This window comes from Mus musculus, chromosome 9 (genome assembly GCF_000001635.26).
Source record: "Mus musculus strain C57BL/6J chromosome 9, GRCm38.p6 C57BL/6J".
In the NCBI taxonomy this organism is placed as follows: domain Eukaryota; kingdom Metazoa; phylum Chordata; class Mammalia; order Rodentia; family Muridae; genus Mus; species Mus musculus.
In genome coordinates, this window is record NC_000075.6 from 67,560,828 (window position 1) to 67,586,845 (window position 26,018).

Here is a 26,018-nt window from a genome sequence, read left to right on the forward strand (position 1 = left end):
AGCAAGAAGAAAGGCTAAAGAAAGCTAAAGAAATAAAGACCAGATCTGAATCTTTGAGATGTAAAGAACACAGAACAGAAGAGAGCATTCCATCTCTGCTCTTGAGGTTGGCAGACCTGGGGGAACCTAAATCTGAGATGGTCCCCACAGACTAACATTTCACTCGTGGTCCCCGGCCACTTGTGCTACGGTGGGAAGCTGAGGAACCCGAAGGAATTTTAGAGTAGCTAAATTAAGCCAGTGGCCTAAATTTTGAAGGGTAGAGCTGGCCCTGAACTCTGACCCACTAGGAAATAAGTAGACTGCCACATACTTCCACCAGCATGAATTCCACCATGTGCCCTCCCACCCCCAATGACAGAACAAAACCTGCTGAAACCGTGAGCCAAAAGAAAGCTCTCCTTCCCCAAGTTGTTTCTGTCAAGAACTGTGGTCAGAGAGCAAAAGTTAATTGATATGAGAATCAAGGGACCAGAAGCCATCCCAGAAAATGCTTAGGGACCGTCGAAATTAAGAGCATCTTAAAGGATAGCAGACTGACTCCTGTCTTGTTTCATTTTGATGAAATGAAATAAGACAATCAAAGTGCTCGTTCTGTAGGAAATGAGGCTTCTGATTATGGTCTGGGTTCTTAAATTAAATCTTCACCTAATTATATGTTGAAACATAATCCTCTAAATGGTTGCCTCTCCCCCTGGGTTTTAGCTGCAGCTGGTCGTGAGGAATCACTGCACCTTGCAGCGTATGCCTAACCTGTGGATGCCATAATAGCTCACCTGTGAGACAGGGATCGCAGACGGGAAGTCCAAGGCATTCTGCTGATACAAAATTCGGAAACTCTCTTACCCTCGGGAAAGGGGGCCAAATAACCGTCACATGAAGCTGGCATCCACAAAGTTTAGGGCATTTACTTACTTTGAGGAAGCAGAGGCCAGTCTTTACCAATCTGAGTCGCAGCGTCTCTTTGATCATTGGTAAACTAGTGTAATACTGTGATGCTGGCTGTATTTTGTTTGTAGAGCCAATTCCAGCCTCCCTCCCCCCCCCCCACCCCCACCCCCCGCCAACACACACACTAAATGGGAATTTGGATCTGTTTCCCCAAAGATCCATTTTTTTAAATAAGGCAAAGTTAAGGTTTTGGTTTTTTTTGGTTTTTTTTTTTTTTTCATAAAGCAGAATTCAGACAGTGAGGTCATCTGTTTGGAAACTACAGCAATTGTTCCAATATTTTTTTTTCCTCCTGTGTTCACATTCTACTTACTCTGGATCATAAGAGGGAGATGGAGGTTTCATAGAAAAATGCAAAGGCTTCTTAGGCCACCCACAGCATGGTCAAGGCCTCCACACTGGGACACAGGCACATAGCTAACTCATCACTTGCCATCCAATAGTTAGTCGACCCACAAAGCTAATGAAGACAAACCAAATTCATGACTAGAATTGGTCAGCAGTCCCTAGCTCTATCCAAACCAACACATAAACCCCTCCCACAATGTCCATGACGCTCCTTAGCCTTAAGGGAGACAAGGGATCAGGAATAGGAAGCAGCCCGGACTCCTCTGAAGGTCAGCGGACCTTTACCCTTGAAAGGAAAACACAGTCAGACTGTGCATCCAGTGTCAAGGGACCCTGACCTCAAATTCTCTGTTCCTCAGTGTAACCCCCTCCAGTACCATATTCCAGGAGTTCTCTTCTATAATTCTCTCAGCAACCCCAAGTTCTCTGCAAGTGGAGTTGTGAATGGAGGAGACCTGTTTTGGGACGTGATCACATGATCAGAGAATACTGGCTTCCTGCAGCAGGTGCAGTGCACAGCGTGGCTCTCCTCATAGCCAGACTTCCTCGGGACTGCTGGAAGCCTCTTCTAACAGCTTCAGGATGGACCTTCTTACAAAGCTAGGCTCAGGCTCAGCATTTAAATTTCTAAGATTAATACTAACAATAATAAATAAAAGTGCATAAAAATATGCATACTTCTAATAAAATGAGAGGGACTGCAGGGGAGAAACTGGGAGGGGGAGAGGGAGGGGAAACAGTAATCAGGACATATTATGTGAGACTATAATTTGTTTTCAATAAAAAGAAAGTGAAAATAAACAGATAAAAGAATATGGGCAGCAATCATTTTGTTGTTCATGAAGCTAAAAAAATTACTAAACATTTTTATGAACATGCCATATTTTAGTGAACTTTAAACATAGTTTTGTTTCTTTTAAAGAGAGGATTTATTTCCCTTTCACTTACGTGCATGGAGGCAGGAATACATGCAAACACACGCAGGTGTGTACAGAGCCTCAGTGCCTCTGGAGCTGGACTTACAGATGGTTGTGTGTTGCTCAGTGTGGGTCCTGGGAACCGAACGGGAACAGTATGCACTCTTAACTGCTGAGCCATCTCTCCAGCCCTTTGGTTTCTATTCTTAAAGATTTATTTTTATATGTTTGTGAATGCCTATCTATCTGTATGTGTACCACATGTCTGCAGGTGCCCTTGAAGGCCAATAGAGGGTTTTAGACCCCTGGACCTGTAGTTAGAAGAAGGTATGGATCACCAGATATGGGTGCTGGGACGGAATTTGGTTGGGTCTTCTGGAAGATCAGAACTGTCTCTCCAGTCCTATAATTTTGTTTTCTGAAAATTCCTGTCTCAGATCATATTTCATTCAAAATTAAGAGTGTTTTCCCCATAAAAATCTGTTATATTTTACATACTGTTTTTTCATATCTGAGGTATGAGACTACTTTCCTGCAATTCACAAAGCATAACTATCTGGGCCCTCTGTAAAGAAATAATTCATGGTTTCATTTCAAGACACAGAGATGCTGGTCACCTCTTAGGGGGACATAGGGTGGGAAGTCCATGAGTATCCATCTTACTCCTTATGACTAATCCCTCCCAGCTGTACCAGCCTTGAGCTCCGGAGCTCAGGGGATCCTCCTCAGTCTCCCAACTAAATGTGACTGCAGGTTCTTGGTACAGTACTTCGGCCTAGACATATAAATCATAATAAACATTAAAAACAAACAAACAAAACAGATTTGTGTCTGTGACAGGATCTCCCAGGGCTATTTCAGAATTATTATCAGCCCTACTTTGAGATGCCAGAAAAATATGAAGCAAGACCCAGAGCTGGTCAAGGGTGGGGTCTGACTGGCAAAGCAGAAGGCTCTAGGGACATCATCTATAAATATATCTTTGCTTTGGAAAGTCTACACCCTGGCCAGTCCTGCATTCTGCACTCATGCCATGCTGGGCCAGCCCTAGGTATCTGTGTACCCAAGGGTCTTCTCTGACACATTCTGCAAGTCTATTTCGTAAGGCACATTGTGTCCTTATGTTGTCCCTAGCAGCTGAGGGGCAAGGGAAGGACCAGACCTTCTGCAGATCTGGGAGGACCCTGCTTCCTCTGATGGAGATGCTGAACCCGGGTTCCGTCATTCTCCTGCTCCAGTACCTCATCTTTTCTTTGCCTTCCCTATGAAAATTTTGTTCATTGGCTGAATCAAAGCAAGTCATCCATCAGCCAGAAATGGCTAAAAGGCAGAGATGTGAGCAGTACGTCTCAATCTCTAGCCCTCCCCATGTTCACCAGACGCATCTTGACCACATTAGTAAGAGCAAGCCATCCAAACTGTTATGAAAATCTCACTGGAGACAGAGTTTGTCACTTTAAGTTAATATCTTCATTCCTTTTGTGTTGCTAAAACAGAGACTTGAAACCCAGACGATTTATTTTTAAAAGTAATAAAACACATTATTTCTTATGGTTCTAGAGGGGATGGAGTTCACGGCCATGAGGCCCATATCTATACAGGGCGTTCATGAGGTATCATCCCATGTTAGGAAGAGGAAGGATCATAAAGAGTAAAGGAGCAAGTGGGGGGGGGGGGCTGAAGTCACCTTGGCAACAGAACCTTCTAAAGGGTGTATATACATAGCTATGGGTGGGTACATGCGTGCCTACACATAGAGACCAGCAGTTGGCCTCACATGTCATCCTTTAGGAGCCGTCTATCTGTTTGTCTGTTCCTTTGTTTTGAGATAGGGTCTTTCACTAGGACTTAGGACTCCCCAATTAGGCTACACTAGCTAGCCAGCACTACTTGGGAACACAAGCGTGTATTACCATGTTGGCTTTTTACATACCATGCTGGGAACCTAAGTCCTCATGCCTCAAGCATTTTACCAACAAAGTTACCCCCGGAGCCCCAAACCTAGTACTCTTTAAGATAACTGACCTACTCTCATGGTAGTCCATGCGTCATGGATTTTAGATCATGACCTAAAAATCTCCCTATCAGGCCTGATTCCCCAGTTCTTTTTCATTGTGAATTAAGACTACACATAGGGAATTTGAGGAACATTTCAACTTCAGTAGTTATAATAGTCAAAATTTGACACTTATGATACTTAATAACATTTCGACCTGGTTTGAGGCTGTACGCATTGACCTAACACCCAGGAAAATTATACAGGCCCAATGATGGAATTATTCTAGTTCCTTTTCTTCTACTAAGAGTCTCCTCTTCTCTCCTAAGTCTGTTATTTAATAAGCAAAACTGGGGAGCTGGAGAGACAGCTCAGCGGTCTGCTTCCAGAGGTCCTGGTTTCAATTCCCAGCAACCACATGGTGGCTCACAACCATCTATAATGGGCTCTAATGCCCTCCTCTGGCACAGAGGAGAATGCAGATAGAGCATTCATATATGTAAAATAAATAATTCTTTTTAAAATCAAAAACAAACAAGTAAGACACAAAACTAGAAGTTTGCGTGTTGGAAACACATGTGTGTTTATGTCTATTTGCATATATACTTGGGAGGGTAAATATGTATTTGTGTATGCATGAGTATGTCTCTGTCTGTGTATATGCGTATGTGTGTATGTGTGTTCCAGTACATGCATGCACATACAACTCTTAACTGACTCACAATAATGGCCTTACAGGGAAACTATCGTTAAGAGCTCAGGAAAAGACAAGTCTTGCCAAGTCCACAAGAACAAAGGGTTTCAGCGAGTAACATGGAAACACGGTGACCTCACCCCGTCAAACCCCCACCTCTGAGCCTGTGCATCTGGGGACCCTTTTCAATTCTGGAGTGCTCCCTTAGAAGTACCATTCCTCTCCTGGAGGATGGCCAAGCCAGGAAACAGATTCCAGAGGTGGCTCTTTGATATTTAGCCCAGACAACCCACTGGCCACTGGGGCTCCTCCGCCAGGCTGAGGGCTGAAGCTCAGCGAGGCTGGAATCCCCAGCCTACCCACAGGCATTAGTCACTTCATCCAGCTGCTAGTTCCTGTCCAGTAAGGGCCTGAGCCAAAACTGAAATGCACTGTCTGATATCAGTCCTTAACTCCCAGTGACTCATGCCAGTGGGCCTCTCATAGGACACATGTTCTGGGCTCCACGATGCCTGAGTTTCCAGAATTATCATGACAGCCATGAAGAGTGGCCTGAAGCAGATGATGAGACCATCTCATCATCTGGGAATCCAAGCAGAAGCCTTCATGCCAAACACACACACACACACACACACACACACACACTGCACTATTTATTAGAAGACTATGCTACCCAAAAGGAGCTTTACCATTCACTCCACACACACACACACCTCATGCCCTGTGATGACACTTTTGGAAACAGGCTATCAGCTGCATCTCCTCCCACTTCTTCCAGCTCTCTACCCTCCCACCAGCACCCCAGGACTGCTCACTGGCAGCCCCATAATACTGGGCTCAGCATGCCGTGAAGACTGTTCATCTCCTTAGCACAGCAGCCGCTGGAAGGTAAGGCCTGTCATTTCCTGCTGCCTCTCTCAATACGTACGGAGAGAGCCAGTGGTGTCCAGCTCCATCATCAGCCAACAACAGTAAGGGGCTCAGAGCAGATGTGCCCCCCCCACGTGCCTCCTACATGGTGGCCACCACTGACTCAATGGGGTCAGCTTCTTCCTCATAGCCAGTGCTTGACTTTCTCCTCTACCTTCAGGATGGACTTCAACACCAGAGCCCTCAAACCTAAGGTTCTCAGCCAGTCCCTGACTCAGTCCCGTTCCCATCTTTCCCACACAGACAGACACCACAGACCAGTCCCAGGGGGTTGTCTGGCATCTGAGGCTCTCTCCCCAATCCTCCCACATCCTGCCCTCACTATGGGGTCTATGCTCACGTCATTCCCTCCAGAGAAGCTTCTTTTTACCTTATTTTTCTGATAGAAATATTCCTTCTTCCTCAAAACCCAACACACCACCTCCAGCCTCCAGAATGACTCTCGGATCCCAGTGTTTATCCCACCATGAGAAACTTTATACCAGATGGCTCTAGTATTAGAGGCTTTCCTTGTGGCTGTGACAAGATACCTCACAGAGCCAATTAAAGGCACAAGGAATTCATTTTGATTGACGTTTTCAGGCAGTCCATGGTGATGGGAAAGACCCAGCAGCAGGAAGGTCCCATTGCATCCATGAGCAGAGAGCAAAGCAATGAATGCTGACACTGCTTGCTTGTCTTTTGTATTCAGTCCAGGACTCCAGGCAGTGGAACGGCGTTGTTACCTATGCTTAGGGTGTGACTTCACACAGCAATCCAATCTAGAAACTCCCTCACACATACAGTGAAGTTTGTCTCTTGGGTGATTCTATATCCTATCATGTTGACGATCTATATTAACCATCACAGTTCTCTTCTGCCTGGCTTTCCCCCTCACCGACTTTTATCTTTGTACCCTACAGAACATTCAGTACAGACATTAGCAGATGGTGAGGACTCAGGTGACCCCACTGGGCTCCCTGAAGGCCATTTCTAGAAGTAAGTCGTAACTGGACAAGGAGTTATGCATGCTCCCGTTAGCATGAAAAGACTCCACCACATCAGATCCTCTCTCCAGGCTCCAATACACAAAGGTCAAACAATCAAACCTCCTCCACAAACTTCAAGACTCCCCTGGGCCCAATTTGAAAAGTTGGGGACCACAGGGTAAGCATTTATAAGGAACAGCTTCAGCTGATGCACATCTTTAATCTCAGCACTCTGGAGGCAGAGACAGGGAGTTTAGGCCGATGCCAGCCTGGTCTATACAAAGGATGACCAGGACTATACAAAGAAACACTGTCTCAAAAGAACACAAAACAACAGCAGCAGCAGCAACAACAACAACATCATCAACAACAGACTAGCTTCAGGGAAAGTGTCATTGTAAAATGAATTTAATTTTTAAGTCCATCCAAAAGCTATCTATTCACATATCTTTCCTTCTGACTCACTGTGCACATATATTTGGTTCTATAATCACAGTTGCTTGGCCAGTGACAGTTCTACAGGTAAAGTGCACCCTGTGATAGCCTGATAGAAACAAAACCAGTTTGATCCCTGGTGCCCATATAAAAAGCACTTCTACAGGAAGATGGTAGGAAGAGAAACGGGGTGCTCTGGAAGCTCACGGGCCAGCCTGCCTGGAGTAAGCAACGTGGCAGAAACGCTGTTCTCTCCGATGAGGCTCTGCTCCCACGTCCCAAAGAAAATCAGGAAGCAATATTTGCCCTCGGTCAAGAAGCCTCTGAAATCCCACCCGCCCCCATCAAACAAACGCTCCTCATTTGATCCAAACTCTTTCAATTACATGCCTAAAAGAGACAAAGAAAACCCCACTACCACCTACCCCTGCTTTGATGACACATTTAAAATGGTTGCTTCCGTCATCCAGTTAAACTGCCTTGATAGTTAACAAATGGTCACCAAACCTGGACTGCTGCTTGTGCGTGAGTGTCAAGGCTCTACTTTTAGAGAGTCTCTGTCGCTCTCTGTGTCTGTCTGTCAGCCCGCCCACCAGCCCATCCGTCCGTCCCTCCTTCTCTCTCCCCCCCCCCACCCCACCACCTTGGCTGAACTGTAACTCCCTAGAAGACCAAGCCAGCCTTGACCTCATTCATATTAGTCCACCTGCCTCCTGAGTGCTGGGACTAAAGGTGTGTGCATCACCTTGGCCAGCCTCGTTTCTCTTACAACTGCACCCAGCACTGAGCACATCAGTCCAACTAAAGCCTTTGTCATTTGTTTCCATCTAAAGAATAATCATGAGGCTAAGGCTGTTGCTCATTTAGCCGAGTGCTTACAGGGCATTCAAGAAGCCCTGGGTTCACTCTCCAAGACTGCGTATGAACTAGACATGGTGGCACAGGCCTATAACTCTAGCATTACTAAGGAGTCAGCAGGAGGATCAAGGGTTTAAGGTTATTCTTTGCTACATAGGGATTTCAAGGCCAGCTGAGGATATATGAGATCCTACCCTCTTCCCAACTCCCTTCACAAAACCCACAAGCATTAGCATAGAAAGTAGTGTTTTTAATGATTTCAAAAACCAGCACTGAGGGTCTACAGCATCACAACACCCCAATTCTCCCGTGTCGGTGAACCCCTGCTGGGTTCTCATCTCAGCCTTCACATTGACCTTTGTCTCTTAGAGGCATTTGAAGAAATTCTCTAACATACATTCTAGATTTGGTAAACTTAGGTATAGCCCTAAGGATGTTATACCAAGCCAAGTCCACTCTTCTGGTTCTGTTCCATTCTTCCCAAGATCCTCTCTGGTAACAGGTTAAGTCAACCCACCCAAGAGTCTACACCAAAACTGCTGTTGTGGCTGCTGTTGTTATTCATGAGAATTTTGAGCTGTAAAAGTGGCTTTGGAGCTCCTATAGCCCAGGACTGCCAGAACTGAAGGCTCAGAGGGTCACAGGCCACCGTGCAGTGAGAAGCCATTCACACCAGCTTCCTTTCATTTGATTTATGGAATTTTGTATTCTAGCTTATTCAATATTTGCCTGCTTACTTTCATACCAAAACAAGTTTTTAGCTTCCATATTCCCTCAGAAGACGTAAGGCCACACAATATGTTTTATGCTTCTTTCATAATTTATGTTTATCTTATATATAAATCCAGGCTTATCTAGTAGGCCTTCAGCCCTGTGTCAAAGACAGCAATTTAGTGTCACCCCTTCCTTTTACAGGGAATGAACCTGCTGCTCAAATAGATTGGGCCACTCAACCAAGAAAGAACCTTGGAGGTAGATCCAGGTCTCTAGACCCTGTACAAGGGCTCATTACCCCTGAGGAGCCGGACCGTTCAGAACCACTCAGTGAGTCTAGCTCATAAGGCGATGGTCAGTATTTTAATCTCCCCAATGTCTGCTATATGTTGGGGTATATTAAGACTAATGAGCTTCTTCCCAAACTTGACCCAAAGTCTATAAAAGGGAGACTGACCCTTCACTGGCAAGCAACCACTAAAACTCTTCAGCCTTAGGAATATTTCTTCCCAGCAACCACAATATTTTGTCCCCATTCATTCCCATTTGCAAAATTACAAATATAAGCTATATAGTGGATACGAGTCACGGTGCCAGTGTGACAGTAACCTTCCTGTTGCTATGGCCGATGCCCAGGGTCAACAACTCACAAGGAGGCAATATTCACTCTGGTTCATGGTTTTGGAGCACTCACCCCATGGGTACTTTGGCCCCACTGGGTTGGCCCTGCAGTGAGGCAGAGCATGCCTGCAGGGAAAACATGGTAGAACAAACTTGGTCCTCATGGTGGCTGGAAAATGATGAGCAAGAGAGGAGATGCTGGAGTCCCAATCACTCCTTCCTGCAATGATCTCACTTCTCACTGAGATCTTCTGACTGCCTCCTGCAGTCTCCCCTACTTCTCTACTACAGGGCAAAAGGCTTCCACCAAACCTACAATACCCAAGACCTCAGGAGACACTGCAGATTTAAAGTCTAGTGGCCAGGAACAGCAGCATCTACAATGGAAGTTAAGACACAAACAAGACCAAGACTACATCCTCTCAAAAGCAGCTTCATCAGGAACACAAGGCTGAGCTCAGGTGAGAACTGCTGACTACATTCCTAAGGATAGCTTCTGAGCCAGTACTAGCTACTGCAGCTACTCTACTTGTTATAGTAAAGATTCCAGTACTGTACTTCGCATTCCAAAGTAAGATAGGGAAAAGGCCACACTAATAAGTGAGCCATGTTTGGAAACTATAAGAAGTGACATATACATCTTTTATTGGTTATTTATCTTTGTGTGTGTGTGTGTGTGTGTGTGTGTGTGTGTGTGTGTGTGTATGCTCATACAGAGGACATTTGTGTACCACAGCATGCATGTATAAATCAGAGGACAACCTCGCCTGTTTTAGGCATACTTTCTTGTTGTCTGTGATTGCATTTATCAGGCTAGCCCAGCCCTAAGACTTCTGGAGATTCTCCCGTCTCCATCTTCCATCTTGGTGTAGGATTTTCACTATCACGGATGTGTGCTAGCCTGTGTAGCTTTATATGGGTTCTGGAGGTCTAAACTTGGGTCTTCATGCTTGAGTGACAAACATTTTACCCACTGAGCCCTCTCCCCAGCCATCGAACTCATACCAACATGGAGTACTTTCTATCTGCAGGGGACACATGGCAATGTCTAGAGACAACTGTAGCTGTCACAGCTGCAGGGAGCAAGTGTGTTGTGTAGCCGAGGGCATGAATGCTGCCAAACACTCCTCTCCAATGCAGGGAACAATCTCCAAGCAGGAACTGTCTGACCACCAAAATGTCAGTGGTCCTGAAGGGGAGACTCCTGAGCCTGGCAGCACCAGAAGAGATGGGAGCAAGGTTATAAGTTGCAATCTTGCCAGCAGTGGCCTGCTTGGTCCAGACATAGCTGCATTTCCTGGATCCTGAGGCAAAGGGGATGGCCTGCTTGAGGATTTACATCCACTCAACCGCATCTAGTACTAACTCTCAAGCTTCCAGGTTGGTGGCTCTGCAAAGGGGCGCTTCCCACTAGGCCTCACTCACAAAGCCCTACAGCATCTGACTGGGAAGGAAAAGCAGTGGCGGCGGCACTAACTGCCCCACACTGCCACTGCCCCACACTGCCACTGCCCCACACTGCCACTGCCCCACACTGCCACTGCCCCACACTGCCACTGCCCCACACTGCCACTGCCCCACACTGCCACTGCCCCACACTGCCACTGCCCCAACACTGCCACTGCCCCACACTGCCACTGCCCCACACTGCCACTGCCCCACACTGCCACTGCCCCACACTGCCACTGCCCCAACACTGCCACTGCCCCACACTGCCACTGCCCCACACTGCCACTGCCCCACACTGCCACTGCCCCACACTGCCACTGCTCCACACTGCCACTGCTCCACACTGCCACCCAGCAAAGGACTCCCTCGGGGACTTAGCAGCCACAGAAATGAAAAATGCAAAGGGCTCCAGGACGCCACAACTTCCTTTCAATTATAAATGCCCATGATTCTAGTTAGTCAGCAAGAGGATAGAACAGATACTTCTTTACTTTGAATTCTAAGTTCTGTTTGGCAAACATGTGCCAACCCCCCCCCCAAAAAAAAAGGAGGAAGAGGAAGAAAACAGCTAAAATAAAAATATTCCAACCTCAAGTACATGCAATATACATATAAAGCTTCCTGCATTCTCACTGTTCTTGGCAACCATACATCAGCCCAGCACCCTGACTTTCAGGATGGCCCAGGACTACACCATCGCTCTATGGTCAGAAAAAACACATGACTGCCTTGCCAGTCCTAAGACATTCCCCACTGACCCTGACTATATCCACAGTCTGCAGAAGTCAGGGCTCCTCAGAGAGGCTGACAGGTCAAGTGTGCTCTCTCTCTCTCTCTCTCTCTCTCTCTCTCTCTCTCTCTCTCTCTCTGTGTGTGTGTGTGTGTGTGTGTGTGTGTGTGTATGTGTGTGAAAGAGAGAGAGAAAGAGAAGAGGGAGACAGACAGAGAGAGAGAGACAGGGACAGAGATAGGGAGACAGAAAGACAGAGGATGTATGACAGAGAGTACAGGAGCTGTTTTACAAAAAAAAAAAAAAAAAAATTAAAAAAAATAAAATTCCTCCCTTGTAAAATTTGGGGTAAAACTAACCAGGCTATAGAACAGGCCAGATCTTCTAGACCAGGTTACAAATTTGCTATCATACCTTCTCTTTGGAAGGTGGTGAGAAGAGTGAACCATTGGCCCAGCAATACTACATACAGGAGCCCCAACTTCTCCATCCCACATGACACCAGGGAATCTGCAGATTGCCAACTGCAACAGAGTATCTATGCTACAAGCTCAGAAGCCCCAGAAGAGAGAGCCCTGCCCCGGCTGAAAGGAAACAGCTTATGTGGATGCTGCTAAGTAGAGACTAAGGGCTAAAGGGCTAAAGCACATTTCCTTTGCCTCAACAAAAAAGAAAACACCTCCACTCACCACACATTTTCTAGCACATCCATCATCCGTAACACAAATGAGAGGACACAAAGATCATCCGGAGAGTGCCGAGCGATCCTCTGAGAACCTCCACAGACACCCACATGCTGGTACTTGGCAAGAGAGAGTTAATGTCCTGGGGCCAAGGCTGCCTCTCAGCATGTCCAAATGTGAAATCATAATAGAGACACTGAGGGATTTAGTCATGAGCCCTCCCCTCCACCATCAGATGGAATGGCAAAAACGCAGAGTGCTGGGAGCCAGGACCATTTCATTTTCCCCCCTAACCACGCAAAGAATTTGCATTTAAAATGAGCATCTCATCAGCCTTCCGAGAATGCTCATTGCTGGCTGCTAACATTAGCCAGAATAGAAGCGATCCTTCACCACCCTGCGTTTCTCACTGCTGCAACCACAGTACCTGGTAGCCTTGCAGGCCACAGGACTCCCCTACATAGTTGCATCTTACAAAGCAGGTACCAGAGCAACACACAGAGTGTAATCAGATCAATTGAATCCAAGGGAACAACAGTGCCCTGGGTCAGGCTTTACTTTTCTACCATGTCACAAGGACAAGCTAAGTTGTAGCAGGAAACAAGCGAAGCACATGAAAACCAAAGTGGAAGCCAATGGGAGAGAGAGCTCCAAAGCCTGTCACTTACTCAGCAGCTGCGAGAGACAACCAGTCCAGTGCAGAACACTGGAGCCTCGTCCTGGCAACTGCTGGGTGACAGGAAACAGTGTGAGACCACCCAGCCAGGAAGGTAACAGTGACTAACACTGGTAAGAGCTATATGTCAAAAGCAGTGGTGCTCAGAAGCCTATCTGAAAAGCAGAACTTACCTTGTGTATATGTGTGTATACATGTGTATGCCAATGTGTGTGCACATCTGTATGCTTGTATGTAGATGCCAAGGGTAATAAGCCTTTGATGTTGTTTCTTCGGTGACTACCCACCTTGTTTTCTGTGAAAGGGTCTCTCCCTGGCCTGGGGCTTTCGGATTTGTCTAGGCCATCTGGCCAGTGTGCTGCAGAGATCTGCCTGTCTATTTTTTCCCATCACTGGGGGTTACCAGTACAAACCACGGTGCCTCATTTCTTCATGTGGGTTCTGAGTGTTTCTGTGGGCAGCACTTTACTGACTGAAACATTTCCTCAGGCCCAGAACTTGACTTTTGAAGGAAGAAGAGGGACAGATGCAGAGGGGAGCCCTAGGGCACTCTTCTCTGCTCTTCAGCCAGTGGGGGCAGGGAAAGCGGAAGCCAGTGGGTGGTTACTCCACACTCAGGGTAGTAGTTAAGTTTATTAAACACAGAAGAGCCTCTTCTCTTCTTCATTTTAATAAAACTGAAGAAGGAACATCTGAAAACCACAGAGAGGGTCAGACCAGAGCTGTAAGGCTGGAGAAACGTGGGTCACCTCCTAAAGCAGCCTCCAGGGCTCTTGTGTCAGCCGCTCACCAACCTGTATGATACGAGGGGACTTCTTAGGGCTCTTCAGTAGTTTGCGTGACTCTTCCTACATCCTCTGCCTAGAGGAGGCTGCAATGGGCTGTGGTTAGGAAGTTTTTTCACTAGAAATAGCTAGCTAGATGATTTCCTAACAGGAGTAGTTTAATTAAGAATGAGACATAAGGCCTTTCAAGGGGAAAAGAGAACTAACTCTCAGGAGGATGCTGGTCCAGCCTGCAGTCTCCATGTGGTTCTCATTCCCACGAAGGCCTGCACCAGGCTGCCTTTAAGCCTGCTCTTCTCGAAGGAAGGCCTATCCCAATGGGGCAAGAGCCACACCCATAGTTCAGGGCCATTTCCTCCTGCTCACAACTCTCATTATCCAGACTTCAGCATCCCAAAACTCTTCCACAAAACAGATTCCCTCCACCGCCACCCCACTTCCTCTGTGAAGCATGACACTGCATCTTGTCCCAGCGTCCCTATCCAGACCTGGCAAATGTCCACCCTGGGAATCTAGACCCTCACAGTTCGGGGAAGATGAGTCAATGGTTAAAAACCAGGAACCTAGTGGGCAGTGCCGGTTTCCAAAACACGGGGCCCTAACAACCTTCCAGCTAGCTCCCTAGAGTGAACAGCCCAAAAGCTGTTTGGGAAGCTCAGGCTGGTAGCCAGCCTGAACAACACAGAGACCAGCCGGCTGCCTGGCCCTTTCCTGGCGGCTGCCATGAAATGATTCACGGCAAAGCTGATGCTAATGTCATTTAGTTTATTTAAAAAAAAAAAAAAAAAAAAAGGCAACCAACAAACAAACAAAACCCCAAGCATAATCCTTCATCTTGGCATCTACAAAGAAAAGTCGAATGTAGGGCTGTAGAGAGACCTCAGTTGGTAAAGCGCTTGCCTGGCTGTATGAGGGGCTGGGTTCAAGCCCCAGTACCACATAAAACCCAGAAACCCAGGCATAGTGGGACACACCTATAATACCAGCACAAGGGACATAGGGGAGAAAATATGGAAGCTCAAGACTATCTTTAAGTATGGAGCACTGAGTTACATAAGACAGGGGGTGGGGGAAGGAGGACACTAAATGCCCTGGGCTACAGCAGCAGCCTGGACGGAATCCATCAGCACTTGGGACTTCTCTGTGCTGTTCTGGTCACTCTCGAGCCAGCAGCAATGCCTCGATGCAGCCTGCATGTGGTTTTGTTGTTGTTGCTGTTGTGTTTTTAGGGTATTTATGTGTAAGAATGTTTTGCTTGCATGTATGTCTGTGCATTGTGTGTGCAATGCCTGAAAGGCCAAAAGTGGCAATCAGATCCCCTGGACCTGGAGTTACAGATGGTCGTGAGCTGCCATGTTGGTGGGTGCTGGAAACCAGACCCAAGTAGTCTGGAAGAGCAGCCTGTGCTCTTAACTGTGGAGCCATCTCTCCAGCTCATGTATGTTAACATTTTGGTCCTATGTTTGGGAAGGTTGTGGAGGAAGTAGGTCATTGGGAGGAGGCCTTCAGGCTTCATTAGGCTCGCCCTCTTCCTGTTAACCCTTGGATTCCTGAATGTGGATGCAGTGTGACCTATTCACCACCTGCTCCTGCCGCCATGTCTTCCATACATCATGACTGAAAGCATCTTCTGGGACGGTGAGCCAGAACAGAACTGTTTCTTGTTGTTTTCGTTTGGTTTGTTTTTAGACAGGGTCTCACTATGTAGCCCTGGTTTTCCTGGAACTTACTATGTAGTTTTGGCTGGCCTTGAACTCACAAAAGTCCTCCTGCCTCTACCTCCCAAGTGCTATCACTAAAGGTACTAGCCACCACACCTGCCTTTAAACCTTCCTTCTTTAAGCTACTTCTTGATATTATGTCACAGTAACAAGGGAGATAACTAACAGGGATGGAGATATGAATATATGAAGGGTATGGGCAGAGGGTAGGGGGTGAGGTTAACAGACCTACAGCCCTCACGACATGGCAAAGAGTCCTCTAAACATTATACTGAAGAAAAGCAGCAGAAACAGTGGGACATGCTCAGTCATAAAATGTCAGAATGGAGGCTCTGGGAGAAGACGCCATCACTACTAGGGGCCACTGTGATTTGGCTCCGGTTTTCCACCTGATCTGTATGTAGTTCACAAGAATCTGTTCAGTTCTAGGTCTATAGCTTGAACACTTCTTTGTGCTCAATTAAAAAACCCCGTTGAAAGCAACTGTCTTAGTTACAGTTTTACTGCTGTGAACAGACACCATGACCAAGGCAACTTTTATAAGGACAACATTTAATCAGGGCTGGCTTATAGGTTCAAAAGTTCAGTCCAGTATTGTCAAGGCAGGAATGTGGCAGCATCTAAGCAGACATGGAGCCAGAGGAGCCGAAGAGTTCTACCTCTTGTTCCGAAGGCAGCTAGGACAAGGATATTAAAGCCCACAGTCACATTGACCTAATCCAACAAGGCCACTCCTCCTAATAGTGCCAACTTCCCGGGCCAAGCATATACAAATCATCATAATAAGTAAACATACTTGAAATGAGCAAGGGATCTGCTTCTTTCAAGAGCCAGCTAGAGGCTCTTTTCTGTCACAAAGACAAGCATTCCTACCCAGAATGCCAGTGTTACAAGACACACTACCATGATGTCAGTTACTGGGTGAGCTCGGAGCACATCATATGTTCCCAAGGCTGAAATGCACCAGGACACAAGACAATTTGTTGTTGGTGGTTTTTTTTTTTTTTTTAAGATTTATTTATTTTATATATGTGAGTACACTGTTGCTGTCTTCAGACACACCAGAAGAGGGCATCAGAACCCACTACAAATGGTTGTGGAAACCTGGGTCCTAATGGGAACAGGAATGGGATGGGAACGTTACTAATGTTATTGCCTGAAACAGACAGAGCTTTTTTTTTTTTCCTTCTTTTTTTTTTTTTTTTTTTTTTTTGAGACAAGGGTCTCATGTATCTCAGGCCAAGCTCAGACTCACTATGTAGCCAAGAGTGAGCTCAAACTTTTACTCCTCCTGCTTCCACCTCCTAAGTGCCACACTTACAAGTGTGCAGCACCAGTCCTTGTACATGTGGTTCTGGGGATAGACCCAAGGCTTTGTGCATGCTAGGAAAATACTGCCAACTGAGCCACATCCTCACCCCCTGATGGAGCACTTCAGTGGGCACCTGAAACCTAACTCTATCCATAAACGCCTTACTAAAGGTCTTGGGTCACAACAGAGGAAGAGGATGGCAGGAAAGACTGACCTTGTGCTTCTAATGCCTAATTTGTATCTCACAAATATTTGGTGAAAACTGATCTCTTTTTAAGTATATTTATTTGCTTTATGTGTATGCGTATGTATACATGTGTGTGTGTGTGTGCCCGTGTTTATGTATATGTGCAGCAGCAGTGCCAGAAGGGGTCAGAAGAGGATATCAGATCTTGAGCTACAGACCATTTTAAGCCACTATGTCACTGCTGGGAACAGAAGCTGGGTCCTCTGCAAGAGCAGTTAACGCTCTTAACTGCTGGGTCATCTCACCAGGTCTCCAGTCTTAAACCTAGTTTATCTCTCAGACAGGACAAACAGCCTATATAGGCTTGGCCTACTGCTTAGCACCCGAGATAGCTATACAGTCTCAAGCCAATAATGACTGGACAGTCATGAATTAAGATAGCACCACAGGGAGCAGAGAAAGAAAATCAGAGTCTGCCTTGGGACGCCTAAGGCTCAACCCAGTCAACTACAGGTTTAAGCTGAAAGGGCAAAATAGAGAAGACCTAACTGGACCACTGTTGTACTATTAACTAAGAAAGAGTCTCAGATTTGTGCAGCCAGGCACACTTGTGCACACTCATTTGCAGGCTGGTGTGTACACTTATACACACATATTCCTACCTCCAACCCTGCCAACTTTTTCTCAATTGCAAACTCATACCATGGGGCAGAAGAGCAGTATGATGTTATTCATCTCAATGTGTCATCCTATTAAATAAGATACTTGATAGTTTACCATCTTTTATCTTTCTGCCCTATGAGGTAGAAAGAGCAGATTAACTCAGCTCTAATTCACCTTTTCAGGGAAACTAGAGTTCACCACTTTCCAGTTACAGCCCAGGCCATGTGGGTCAGCAAGCTAAGTTTCTGTGGTGTCACTATGATGGCCTTTTTTCGTGTCTGCTAGTCACAAGACAGAAGGAATAGAGGTGACAGAGGTGTGCAGAAAGAAAGAATCCCTGCTAAATAGGCTCGGGAACCTGAGGGTGACAGGGCCATCCCAACCATGCACCACCCTGGAGTTACTGCGTGCAGAGCCTCTCCACCTCCTGAAGGCAGAGACATCCCAGAAATGGCACCAAATATCACAACCAGTTCTGGGGAAATGGCCCAGTGGGTCAAATGCTTGCTGCTGCAAATGTGAGGGCCTGAGTTTGGATTCCCATTGTTTTTACAAATCTGGCAAAATCTATGATATCCAGATTCAGTGAGAGACCCATTCCCAGAAAATAAAGGTGGAGTTATTGAAGACACTGGCTGTCGACCTTTGGCCTCTACATATATGCACACACATGCACACACACACACACAGAGTCGCTCATGCATCTGTGCATACACCCACAAAACCACATAGATTCACCACATTATACATTCACACAAATCCCAAGATCAACCAATCAGGCCACTGGCCTCAACACACAGTCCATCTCCAGCTAAGAATGAGAAATCAGAAGCACACCAAGAACCAGGCCCCCAATGTGAATGATTCCAAGCTTGCTACAACTTTTTTAAGGAATATTTTAAATATCTTTAATTATGCATCTCTGGATATGTGTGGAGGGTGTGTGTGTATGTGTGAGTGCAGGTGCCTGTGGAGTCCAGAAAAAGGCCTGAGATAGGCCATTATGAGCCACCGACTTTGAGTGCTGAGAACTGAATTCAGGCCCTCTGCACAAGTACTACTTACTAAGCCATCTCTGCAAAGTTACTACTTGTAATTCCTTCTCAAGAAGTCAGAGGAAAGGCAGCAGAATGACCTTGCCTGACACACAGCATGAAGAGACACTGGAAAAAGGCCCAGACACAAGAGCCAGCTTTGTCCCCATACTTGCCATCACTGCATAAGCTCTTACTGTGACCAAGATGCCAGTGGGGCTGCAGAGAAGCAACTGGCCAATAAAGACACCATTGTTGACTCACACAGGCAAGATTTCCACATCCCAGGGCAGGGAAGCCAAGGCTAACAATACTAGGTAAGAAATAGTTGGGCAGACTTGACTGTCACACCAACGTCACTAAAGGAAACTGCTTTTTCCACTTTTCTGGCAAAGTTGCTTCCAAATATACCAAATGTCCAAAGCATGGCTAGTGACACAAGAGGACTTGAACTCCCACAAACCCCACAAAAAAAAAAAACACAATAGGAACTTGTTCAGGAGTCGACCAGAATGAATGAGGAACTGCTGGAGGCCAAGCAATGAAGTAGTGAGAAAGTGACTCTGCCACCATCTCTGTACATCCTTCATTTACCAACACAGTCACACACACACACACACACACACACACACACACACACACACACACACATGGGCAAGCATTCACTTACAACAGTCCCACACACCTTCCCTTTGTTGGGTCCTTCAGCACATTGGAGCTCTATAGACCAGAGGCAAAGAGAAAGGCTAACACACACACACACAAACTCGCAGTCCCTTCTAAGCTCTTTACCACTGTTCCAGAAGGAACTCCTCATCTTGGGACATGGTTCCTCAAAGCCAGCAGAAGTCTCATCCTCAAAAAGTTGAGACCAGTTTTCCTCCAGCATCCACAGCCCCTGTCTTAAAGAAATTGAAGCTGGACCCATAGAGATTGCTCAGCAGGTAATAGTGTACAGTGAGCTGAGGTCAATCCCAGAAACCCACATTAAAAACCCCAAAGAGATAGTGAACGTCTGAAATCCCCAATGTTCCCTCCATGAGGAGGAAAGTGGAAACAAGAGAATCCCCCACCCACTCACAGGCCAGCTAGGCTAAAGCCCAAACCTCAGCAGAAACAAGAGACCCTCCCTTGCAGGGTGGAAGGAGAGAACCGACTTACACAGTCCTCTCACCGCAGAGTGCACACCGCGGCACACACGGACACACTAACAATACGAAAAATCTGCAATTCGCCAATGAGGAAAACCTTGAGGGAACATGGAGGGAAAGGATGCACACACTGTGGCTGGGAACATAGAACAGTGCAGCCATGACAGAAACAAGCATGGAGGCTCCTCAAGAAAACGAAAAATCAACCACATGACCCAGATACACCAAGCCTGGCCATTTACCCAAAAGCTTTCAAGTCAACACATCACAGAGATGCCTGCACAATGCTTGCTGCAGCACTGTGCACAGCAGCTAATTTAGGGAACCAACCTAGGGGTCGGTCCGTCCACCGATGAATGGATAAAGACAATGTGGTATATATACCTAAGCAAATGATTGTCCAGCTATCAAGAATAAAGTCAGTGTCTGCCGGAAAGTGGAGACAACAGGAGGTGACGGTAGGTGAATTAAGTCAATCTTAGAAGCACACATATCACACTTCTGGTTACTCGTGTTTCCTAGACTTTACAGATACACAAAATCATATATGTACAAAGAACGGGAAAAGTGGGAAGTGAAATCATCTTGGGAAGAAAGGACAAACGGGAGGAGGAGAGGGAAGTATGGGGGTGCTTAAAGCAAATTTACAATACACTCTGACACAGTAAAAATTAAGAGGAAAGAAATATAGTTCATACTGGTAAGAAACCCTGCCATGGTAACTGTTTGCCTCCCTCTCCCCCAATTCCTTTTAAAGCTCTGATCTCCAGTGTGGGTGCTGGGAGGTGAGGTCTCTAACAGGAAGCTCAGATGATAAAGTTACTGGTCTTATGTTAAAAGACACTGGTGTAACTACCTAACCACACGCCGTCTCCGTCACATGAAGCCCCTGGGAGCAGTCTACAGGCCAGCAAGAGGGCCCTCACCAAAGCCACACCCTAGCACTCTGACCTCAGAGCCCATTCTCTGGGGCCATGAAGAAATGTATTTCCTAGGTCCATGGGGTTTTGTTACAGCAGGCTGAGCTGACTAATACAAACCCCATGTAGACTGCCCTTGACCAGGGACAGACAATGCCAAGGGCAAGTGAGACTATAAGGCAGGCATTCACATGCTGTGAAAATTAGCCAGTCATGCATAATGTCCAACTATTAGGTCCTTTCCCATGCCCCAGCTTGCTAACTCGGTACCAGCATGCCAACGAGCCTGGTACCGCAGGAAGAGAGAGCTAGAAACAGTCCAGATACTAAGATGCTTAGCAGAACCAGAAACCTTTGAACGTGCACATTCTCCAAGCAAGCTAGCAGCCGTGGACAGTCTAAACTTAGCCAGAGAAAGAGTCTGCTCAGCTTTGTCTCCTACGTGGTCTAGTAAGTGTCACTACCTCCTTTGGCAATAACTTGTCTTGGGAGTGCTATAAATATCACCTGAGTGATGAATACCAGGAATGGTTTCATGGTTTCCAGGCACTGGCTTTGTGACAGGGGTGTCAAATTCAAAGTCGCCTGCACAAGATGCCGACCCAGAGAACACATAAATCCCCTGGGGCCACACCCTGCCATAGCTCTACTGATCCACATTGCTAGCAAGTAGGAAGTCGTGGGGCAGAAGACACTGAGATGACGGAAAGGATAGAGACTGGGGAGGCAACTCATGTGGTAAAGTGTTTGCCTTGCAAGCACCAGACCTGAGAGTGAAACCCACACTCCATTGGTTTGTTCATTCATTTGCTTGCTTGCTTGTTAAGGGTCTCACTATGTAGTCAAGGCTGGTCTGGAACTCAACATGTTGACATAACTGGCCCCTGTACTCTTAACAATCCACCTGCCTCTACTTCCTAAGAGCTGGGATTAAACACATGTCTCTCCATGCCCAGATAAAATCTGAATGGTCTTGGCTTGTTTTGAGTTGGTTTTTAAAGCTGACACAGGAACATAAACATGTAATTCAAGTGCTGGAGAGGAGAAGACAGACAGACAGATCCTTGGGGCTCAATGGCAAAGGCCATTGAGAGGCCCTGTCTCCCCTACAAGACAGGTGGATGACATCTGAGACACAAGACCTGAGATCATCCTCTGGCCTCCTCCTATGTGGCACAGAAGTATACTCCCACAAAGACACAAAGGACAAAAGGAGTTTGGGCCTTTTGAGAGGACTACAACTAATTTAGGGCTTCGAGGGGAGGAGCCACAGAAACAAACCTGGGCTACTGCATCTCCCGGTGGCTGTGCCCAAGAGATTCTGAATACAGTATTTATGGAATATTTATGGAACTTGAGGTCTGTGGGTTTCAGTGGGTAAGGGTTTGCTTCCCTAATATGGAGGAACAAAGCCAGCTAGACCCCTTCACCCAGAAAGTAAAGGTGAGATAGAAGAGGGGGTGGACTCTGCAGATGGGCGCTAGGAAACGCAGTTATGAGAAGAGGCCCAGGAGGAAGGCCAGCACACAGCAGCCAGAGATAACAGAGAGCAGTCCGATGGGGGTGTTAACCAGTGACCCTCAAATGCCACCTATGAACCCAAGGGAAGTGTGGCCATCCATGGGCTGCTGGAAGCCTTTCAGAATGTTGCTCTAGTACAATAGCCATGCAGGAACCAGAGTAGGGACCAGAGGTACAGGCCACTCTAAATTTATCCAGGGATACCTCACCACCAACACTGGGGGTGCAAATAAAAATAGGAATCAATCACTCCTATACAGCTGCAGGCACATCTGTAACTACCTCTGCCTGTCTGACCTCAAAGAACCTTCCTATCTTTGCATCTTTATGCCTCTGGGCTCTCCCCTCTCCTATTGGCTATCTGATATCTTCAGGTCCCTGGTGGGACCTGCACCTCCATGAACCGCTTTCCAAGGTCTTCATCATGCTGGCTCATATGGGGACACACCTACTGTCTCATAAGGTGTAGTCTCTCCTCTCCCAGTCAATCCCAGCCTGCAGTGGCACACACAGTAAGGGCTTCCCAGCCCACACTTCCTGATTCTGATCCTGTGAATAAAGCAGTAACTCCAGAAAGAGAGCTCCCCAGAAAGTGCTCCCCAGAAAGAGTACTCCCCAGAAAGAGTGCTCCCCAGAAAGAGTACTCCCCAGAAAGAGTGCTCCCCAGAAAGAGTGCTCCCCAAACATTACTATTTCAATTAAAAAGGTTTTTTTCTTTAAGAGAGTTGACAAGACAGCTCAGTGGGTCAAGGCACCTGCCACACAAACTTGACAACCTGAGGTCAACCCCCAGAACCTATGTAAAGGAGAGATCGACTCCACAGAGCTGTCTTCTGACCTCTACACAGGCACTGTGGCCTGCACCCTCCCACACCACCCACACACACATGACAGTAATAATAAAAATAAAAATGTAAAGTTCTTTTCCTCCTTCCTTTACTCAAACTCCTTGTACTTCATAACAGATATAACTTCACATAAACATACTTACACACACCACTACACCAATTATCTCAACAGGTCTTTGCCATCAGCCCTTCACAACTAAATGGACGTACACATCCTGGTGTATAGACCTAGACAGAAAGAAAAGTGCTAGTTTCACATGGCCAGCCATAGACGGCAGAGCCTTGGGAAGAATGTCCCCTCAATCCCAGGGAATGTGGGCCTTCCTAGGCTGTTCTGAGTCAGTCCTCAGACTGAGAGAAGCCAGTTTCCAGGGACTGAGCCAAACCTTCAATGTTGAACCCTCCACCTTGCCAGTGGTTTCTCCTACTCCTAATAGCAAGGTGAAGTCAGAGGGAAGCTGAGAAGAAAGTGGTGGTGGGAGGGGGTATGCACCAGAAACCTCACACCTATTTATCTACCTCAGGTAAGTATTCCCACCCAGAGTCATGAAATTTTCCTTCGGAGCACCCGTCTACAGACTCACAGTCATGAAGAACCAGCCACCCAGATATCCCTCATTCAAGCCCAGCCTGCTAACCCCTCAGTGAACCTAGACACCAGAGTCACTGGGCAGTAATGTATAGCAGCCCACACATAGGGACAGCAGTTGAAGCCCACTCTCAAGAGTCCCAAGTGTCCCTTCTTTCCCCCTTTTGTACAAACATTTGCTGGGACTTCTCTATAAACCAACATCAGTAGAAAGGGAACATCCAGAGTATATGAGAGTTGAGTCATTAAATTGTACAGTCCCTTGGGGGAAAGAAAAGGCCAAACCAAGCCACAAATTGTTAGGTCTTCAAAACCCTAACAGAAAGTGTAATGTGTCTCTGTTCTGGGGGGAACTTGGCATGGAGCCCTCTGCTCTGACCCACGGAGGCCCTTTGGGCAAGACACCCACTCATATCTCCCACCAGCTGCCATGGGGGTCAGGACTTGTAGGCCAGGCCCAGCCTGGGAAGAAAAGCATCCAACAGCTGATGATTTCCACCGTCCTCCCAAGAGAGTGCTCAGACTTGGCAGAACCCTCAGGATATCATTCTCTAGCTTCCAAAACACTCAGCAGAAAGAACCAAGCCTGAACATTAGCCTCGCGCCCTGAACCAAAGGCGAGTGAGTGCGTCAGAGGAACACAGTCCCATGGAAGCCACGGGAAACGGGATGACTCAAGCCTGGCCGGCCTCGCTCAACATAGACATCTGTGAGTTCTCACATAGGAGTCTGACTAAAGACATCATCATAAGAAAATAAATAAATAAAACAAATGACAGGACAGTTATTGTTAACCAAGGAGGCGGGGCACTTGAATCAAGCTTCAATTATTCATATTCCATAAAGCCACGGCCGAGCTGCTGGCACTCTTGGTCAACAGAAAAAGACCCACAGCAGTGTGCCCATCCAAACCTCCCTCCCTGGGTCTCTGCCTCAGTCAGGTACCAAGGCACTTACACAGAAATACAGGGCCCTGTGCTAGAGCTCTGACTTCCACATGTGCCATATTCAGATCACTGTGTCACAGAGGGCAGGTGTGAGTGTAAAAAAAAAGAAGCATCAACATTAACCTATGAAAGGACAACGGCAGAGAGAAACCAAGAGCCCATCCCTGCTGGGATACACATGGCAAACTGCGTGTGCAAGAAGGCTATTGCAGAAGGAGGTGGGCACTACATAAAGGATCTACAAAGGACCAGAACTCATATGTCATGTGCTTTTGAGTGGCTGTCTTCCCAGGTCCCTAGCCCACTTCCAGCCTCAGCAGAGCCGTGTTTCTTTCTCTACATAAACTGCTTCTACTTCTGTTTCTTTTTATTTTTTATTTAAGATTGATTGATTGATTTATTTATTTATTTATTTATTTATATATGTATATGAGTACACTGTAGCTGTCTTCAGACACACCAGAAGAGGACATCGGATCCCATTATAGATGGTTGTGAGCCACCATGTGGTTACTGGGAATTGAACTCAGGACCTCTGCAAGAGTAGTCAGTGTTCTTAACCGCTGAGCCATCTCTCCAGCTCATCTATTTCTATTTCTATTGCTACTCTCATACCCCTGTACCATACAATGTTCTGAGACCCAAGAAGTCTGTAGTCTCAACGGTTACTCTCCAGATTCCAATCATGCCCTTACCATCTGACTAGCAGCTACTTAAACATCTGAAGACATGAGCAACAGATGTTTTTGCAGTTATTTTCCAACCCATATTTAGGATCTATGTTTTCAATATTTTTCCCCACAAAAATAATAAGTTGACAGTATCAGGTTACCTCTCTCCCTATCTGCCATCAAACCCATTCTCTTCCAAGGTCCATCCAGCTAACGTTGAACTTTTTACTGATACCTGGCATTCACCAGTGATCCATGTAGGTCTGGTTAGTGAAGGTACAATATAGCTAGTTAGATTTGAATTTCATAAATCACTCAGTAAGTAGGACCCACTCAACATTTGGAACATATTTATAATTCAAAGATAGTTCACTGTTTATCAGTTTATGTAAGTTTAGCTGGGCATCCTGAGTTCTATGACAACCTCTGGACACCATCTCAGCAGAGAAAAACCCTGATGCCTGGGAACAGCTGGAACAAGCTGGGAGCTCCCAGCTGTCAGCTCATTCTACACAGATTAACTGCACTCTGGCCCTGCCCCTCTAGATAAGAAGACAGGAAAGGGGGGCAGGAGGGTTGCCTCTACAACAGGCAAGGTCTACTCTTCTCTACTTAACATAGTTGGCAAAATTTCAACACAGGGACTCAGGAGGGGCCTCAGCAGTAAAGAACACTTGCTGCTCTTATAGAAGACTAAGA

General features: G+C 46.5%; 1 protein-coding gene across 6 annotated transcripts in view; it reads right to left on the bottom strand.

Moving 5' to 3' along the window:
• The window catches only part of Tln2 (talin 2), a 416,961-nt gene that overhangs the window by 343,743 nt on the left and 47,200 nt on the right, over positions 1–26,018 (bottom strand). Inside the window, exon 1 of one of the 6 annotated variants that reach the window (XM_011242811.3) lies at positions 12,301–12,473. The exons of the other annotated variants lie outside the window; for them this stretch is intronic. The gene's annotated coding sequence lies outside the window, so the exon portion shown is untranslated. Of the gene's footprint in view, positions 1–12,300; positions 12,474–26,018 lie in introns of those variants that run through there. 6 annotated transcript variants of the gene reach the window in all.